The sequence below is a fragment of the Sphaeramia orbicularis genome, chromosome 14, assembly GCF_902148855.1.
Source record: "Sphaeramia orbicularis chromosome 14, fSphaOr1.1, whole genome shotgun sequence".
In the NCBI taxonomy this organism is placed as follows: domain Eukaryota; kingdom Metazoa; phylum Chordata; class Actinopteri; order Kurtiformes; family Apogonidae; genus Sphaeramia; species Sphaeramia orbicularis.
Genome location: NC_043970.1, coordinates 3,776,310 through 3,782,702, shown reverse-complemented (window position 1 = coordinate 3,782,702; position 6,393 = coordinate 3,776,310). Strand labels below are relative to the sequence as shown.

General features: G+C 40.9%; 2 long non-coding RNA genes across 2 annotated transcripts; both read right to left on the bottom strand.

Moving 5' to 3' along the window:
- Positions 1-883: 883 nt before the first annotated feature.
- On the bottom strand, positions 884-4,580 carry LOC115433298 (uncharacterized). The gene is made up of 4 exons (XR_003937337.1): positions 4,534-4,580; positions 3,780-3,865; positions 2,129-2,670; positions 884-1,547 (listed from the first exon to the last, which is right to left on the bottom strand). It is a non-coding gene; the product is annotated as an uncharacterized LOC115433298 (long non-coding RNA).
- Positions 4,581-4,798: 218 nt separating this feature from the next.
- On the bottom strand, positions 4,799-6,167 carry LOC115432737 (uncharacterized). Its single transcript, XR_003937235.1, has 3 exons — positions 6,105-6,167; positions 5,365-5,664; positions 4,799-4,854 (listed from the first exon to the last, which is right to left on the bottom strand). It is a non-coding gene; the product is annotated as an uncharacterized LOC115432737 (long non-coding RNA).
- Positions 6,168-6,393: the final 226 nt, after the last annotated feature.

Below are 6,393 nucleotides of genomic sequence, written 5' to 3'. Positions count from 1 at the left end.
TGGTTGGAGAGGGTCGGAGCAAGATGAAACCAAACCTGGGTTCACCTGACGGCCTAGAACAAATTCCACATTCAGCCTGATTTGATCTCCAGTGGGCCAGACCAGTAAAATAATAACAGAATAACCTTTAAATAATGACAACTCTAAAATGTTTGTCTTTGTTTTAGTGCAAAAAAAAAAAACTCATTAAATTATGAAAATACTTACTTTTCTAAACTATCCAAACAAAAAAGATGTGAACAACCTGAAAAAACTGAATTTTCTTAAGAAAACTAAGCGCAGTTTTAACAAGCATTATGGATCAGATCTACAAAGGACACAGTAACAGCCAGAAAACTGTTAAAATTGTGTTTAATTTTCTTGAGACATTTCAGGTTGTTCATATTTGTTCAGGTTATTCACATTTTATTGTTACAGGATAGTTTGGAAATGTGAACATTTTCATAATTTAATGTTATTTTTTGCACTAAAACAAACACAAAAATGTGAAGTGGTCATTATTTATCTGTATAGTGTAATATTTTTTTCACATCAAACCAAGAAGAAAATATGGAGTCGTTATTTTTTGTCGGTTATTCTGCTGTTATTATTTTACTGTAGATCATGTTGGTCTGTATGTGAACCTGAACCAAAATGAGTTCCACAGCCTTGACTGTGGAATTTTTGCACTTGCAAAATAATCCAACAGGCTGGATTGGAACCTTTGTCAGGCCACATTTGGCCCCCGGACCACATGTTTGAGACCCCTGGTCCAGAAGGTCAATGTTGATAAGTGTGCCAAGTTTCAAATGTGTTCCATTATGTGCACAAGACGAGCATTTGAGGGAAATTAACTCTTACATAGACTTCATCCATTCCATAGATTAAAAGACTCCTATTCTCACTGATTGGTGCTGTGCTGCTGCCCTCTACTGTCCTCTAGTGGCGACAACAACAAACTGCAGCTCACTGTTTTATTGTGGATGTAAGTGATGAAACCTGTTATAGCTGTAATGAATAACCCACAGCTGTTCACACACACACTTTAATAAAACTGTTGATTGGACATGAATCAGGAGGCGTAAATACAAGTCAGAATAATAATGAACAGATGGAGTCAAAGGACCATATATGGACGCACGGAGCATTAAAGATGGAAAAGTATTAAATACATGTTGTAAATGTGTCCATCCAAAACTCAGACTGCTGTTTTCATCTGAGGTTCAATCTGCTTCACAGTAAAACAATACGAAACTAAGGCAGCGATAAAAAAAAAACAAAAAAATCACACAAGAAGTTCTGACAAATACCTCAAATATGTACAGAGATAAAAATGAAACCTGACAGGTTCATCAGACACGTCAGCAGGTCCAGAGTCGGACAAAGGCTGGCGTTTCCATAGCAACAGCCAGCATCCTGTACATCTGTCAAATACAAGTGACATCACAGACTGAAGCATTTAAGCTGGTTTGACTTTAGGGCCACGAGCCACCAGTTGAGAAGCTTTAATACTGTAGAGACTGAGCTGTAGGCCCTGATCAGAGTTCAACATGAGACTGTATGTACAGCTAGATTTATATATGCTTCTGTCTGGTTTATATATGCTTCTGTCTGGTTTATATATGCTTCTGTCTGGTTTATATATGCTTCTGTCTGGTTTATATATGTTTCTGTCTGGTTTATATATGCTTCTATCTGGTTTATATATGCTTCTATCTGGTTTATATATGCTTCTGTCTGGTTTATATATGCTTCTGTCTGGTTTATATATGCTTCTGTCTGGTTTATATATGCTTCTGTCTGGTTTATATATGCTTCTATCTGGTTTATATATGCTTCTATCTGGTTTATATATGCTTCTGTCTGGTTTATATATGCTTCTATCTGGTTTATATATGCTTCTATCTGGTTTATATATGTTTCTGTCTGGTTTATATATGCTTCTATCTGGTTTATATATGCTTCTATCTGGTTTATATATGTTTCTGTCTGGTTTACTGCTGGCAGCTTTGTGCATCTCCTTTTACGCTTCGCGGATCTCCTCTTTGTGACCCCTCCCCCCTATATACATATATGTGTCTGTGACGGGGGGGGGGCACCAAATTCATATCTCACCTAGGGCGCCAAAATAGCTAGAACTGTCCCTGACGATACTGACACAGAAATACAGGACAAACTCACAAACACCTAGAATGACATAAAGACAGAAAAGCACAGTGAAAGACTGAACAAGAACTCCAAACTCTAGTAGAACTCTGGTGTCAAACTAAAGGAACAGCCCAGGAAAAGTGGTGAATTCATCCATATGAAGGATTTCCAAGTGTTTGCAGCTGCTTTCAGAGCAGAGTTCATATATGAGCTGGAAAAGAACAAAATGAAAACAATACAAAACTAAGGCAGCGATAAAAACAACAAAAAAAAATCACACAAGAACTTCTGACAAATACCTCAAATATGTACAGAGATAAAAATGAAACCTGACAGGTTTATCAGACACGTCAGCAGGTCCAGAGTGGGACAAAGGCTGGCGTTTCCATGGCAATGTGGACTTGGATGTGGACACTGATGTAGATGTTGCTGTGGACGTTGGCGTGGATGTTGCTGTGGACTTGGTGGTTGCTGTGGTGGTTGCTGTGCTGCTGTATCTCATGGTGTGTTCCGTGCCTTCAGTCTGCAGCGCCCCCTACTGGCCTGGAACAAACATGCCATCATCATGTGCTGCTGTCACTCATGTGTGTGTGAGTCCATGTAAAGTCCATTCAATCAGTGAATCAAATCCACCTGATCAGTGAAATAATGCTGACATGGGACGGCTCTGAAAGCACACAGACGTTCAGTCTCAGTGTTTGTCTGGGACTTTTCCTGGTGGACTGGAACAGACAGGAGGTGGATTTACTAAATCCAGGACTTGGACTCCACAGACTGGAGTTCCCATCCTCAGTCCTTCCAGGTTGGAGCTTTAGACCATCACATCACCTGAGTCATGTGATCTCATGTGTGTGGACATTTTCCAGATGAAACCCAGCCCAGTTCAACCAGTCAAACCATTAAACACACACGAAGGGCATTTGTGTTTGATGGTGGAAAAGCACCATGAAGAAGAACCACCGATAATGGAAGAACTTTTGGTCGTATGTTATTGGCCTGGTAAAAAAATTACTTTGCAAATGTAATAACTGAGGTAATAATGTAATAATATGTGAATATAACTGTATTTAAGTTTGATTTATTAGAACTGTGATCAAATCTCCCTCTCTCTCTCTGTGATTTTATCACAGTTCTATCTAATAAATTAAACTTAAATACAGTTATATTCATATATTATTACATTATTACCCCAGTTATTACATTTGCAAAGAATTTTTTCTTTTAATCAGGACAACAACGTAATAAGTTATTACGTTATCGGTTCAGGACCTTTATTATATCGACCGTTATTCCGTGATTGTCTTCTCCACACCATGAGCCTCTGAAACCTGCACAAACACATGTCTCAAATATTGGAGGTAAACCCAGTTTGGCAGAAGCGTCCCATGTCAGCACTGAAGTGTGTTAGTGTGTTGAATAAACACACAAAACTCCAAACTCACTTGTTTCTCCAGGCATTTGAACGGCACTAGATAAAGAATTGTTATATGACCAACTTATGATTTTAAATTTAGACCTTTTTATGACTGTAATTTTATCTGTGTTCTTATTTGTATTATATTCTCTTTTGTGAAACACTTTGTGACTTCTCTTGTCTGTGAAAGGTGCTGTAGAAATAAACTTTGCTGGTTTGAATAAAGCTGTGAACTGACCCGACAGTAGAAGTAGAGGGAGATGGTCCCCATGATCAGGAAGAAGATCACCAGCACCACCCTGATGATCAGATTTGTCACCAAGTCTGAAACACAACAACAACAACCATCAAGTCTGGGCTCCAAATGGGAAAATGGAAAATTAAGCAGAGAATGGGTTTAAGTCCAAAGGAATATTAGTGTCAGATCGACTTCAAACACTGTCTGCACATGACAAGCTTATTCTACACCCTTGTGTCGTGATAATGTTCATGAAGTTGAATAAATAAATGCACAGTATGTTTTCAGGACTTTTGTCTGTTTTGATATTATTTCCTGGGTATTATTTTAAAGTCACAGACTCGAACCTTCACCCCCAGAGCTCAACATTTAACCCACAGCAACTTTAATCACATTCATTTATTACAACAACTTCATTTGTTTTTTCACAATAAGTTTATTAGAAATGATGAAGTTTTGATGGATGCTTTTCTTTTTTTTTACTGATTTCCTGATCCTTTATAACAGTGGAGTAGCACAATGTTAGAGAAATGGGGGAAAAATGAAAATAATTTACCCAAAATGTGAAAAAATACATGACTCTTAGGTTTATGTCAGAGTGATGGAGAACAAAAGCCTCTATATGATCTCAGTTCTACCAACGTGGTTCTGCTCACACCTGTTCACTCTGCTCACTGGGAACGTTGTGGAACATGGTCATGTGACTGTTACTGATGCATTGTGGGTGTTTTGTGTGTGTTTGTCCTGACGTTACCTCCAACTGTGAGATAGAGGGCGGGGCTCTGAGACGACGAGAAGCTGTGGTTATAAACGTCCACATGATAAACACATGTGTAGTTCCCTCGGTGGGCGTAGCCCATGGAAGACAACAGGAAGTGGGCGGAGTGATTGACAGCCGGCAGGGTGAGGTTCAGCGGCTTCTTGGTGTCGGAGATCAGCTGGAAGGAGCCTCCTGGGTACTGTGGTTGGACGGAGCATGTGATGGTGAAGTCGGAGCCAACGAGCACCCGGAACCCCTGCTGGTAGACCCCAAAGACCCCATCAGACAGGGAGATGTTGGGCTGAGGCAGCAGATCTGTCCACACACAGAGACATGATTGGACCAAGCAGCACACATGAGCACAAACAAGCAGTCAGAGAATCCATCCTCCTCAGAGACACAGATGGATCTGATCCACAGGAGTTTGGGATGGGATGAACACTGACCAATGAAAACATGGAGGAATGGGTCATTTACACCACAGCTGACCTTCAAAGGCATTATGGGTAAAAAAATGACAGACATGTGGTGGTTTTAGAGTCTCACATGTCAACATTTGGTCCTTTTGTCCTAAATGAGACTAATGTGAAATATGTTTGTGTTTTTAGCCTCATCTGGTCCAAATGAAGACGTTCATTTGGGATCTGGATGTTACAAAGGTCAAAGGTCAATATCTGACACATTTTACAGAAAAAGACAATGAACTGAGACAAAATAATCAACTGATGAAACGAAAAGATTCATTAGATGTAACTTTAAACGTCAGAGTCAGAACCATCTGGTCACTGAGAATTCAGTTCAGACACAGTTTGTGTCCATTTGTACCTGAACACACCACGTCCACAGCATTTGAGAGATAATAGGAACCATCTAGTCTAACACAGTCCCTCGGTCCAGATGTCAGCTTTACACAAGGAACTGAGACCAACCACACCGATCTGGATGGATAATCATCTGTTCTGTTGACTGAAACAGCTGATCCACAGTCCAGATACTGACACACAGCAGACCCAGACTTCAGGTCCCAGAGTTTATCGCGGTCTTCTACTGGTCTCCACTGTCCCTGGTGTTGGATCTCCAAAGTACCAGCACAGTGGCTCGGCTGACCCACCAACCTGACACCACCTGGATGTGAGCAGAGACACAAAGACAGGAGGACTGGTTCAGCTGTTTAGAAAATGTTTGGACTCTCATCCAAGAGACGAAGAGAGATGAAATGTTTTCAAAAGAGCTGAAGCAGTCCAGTAGAACCGAGAAGAACCATGACCTGGACAAATGAGAACCTACACAGACAAAGAAAGGAGTCCAAGAAAGGTAAGATAAGAAACATGAAAAATGAAATATCTGCTATTTTTATAGGTATTTCTATAAATTTAGATTTAAATGTAAATATTATTTTCATATTTACATTATATTTGCACATGCACATGGTGTGATATGGGGGGGGTGTTACTGTGAACTGCTCTGTATTCTGATGGCTGTGGGAAGGAATGACCTGTGCGATCCCTCATTCTCTCATTGGATGTGTAAAAGTCTGTCATATGAAAGCCACGCCCCCTTGGTACCTGAACAGGTGAGTCCAGCAGCTGGTCCACGTGAGCAGGTCTTCCCAGCTGAGCTGGACCTTCTACAGTCCAGGACAGCAGACTCATTTCCTTCACACTGGAGCTCACTGGTCCAGACTGGAGCCTCCCCCTCTCCATAGAGCCCCCCCTGGAGGAGTGAAGGAGCCCCACAGCCCAGCTCCCTACAGACCACCTGGGTATCATTAAGGTCCAGATCCTCTTCACACATCGACGACCAGGACTGGTTGGACCGCACCTCCAGTCTGCCTGAACACAGACTGGAACCATG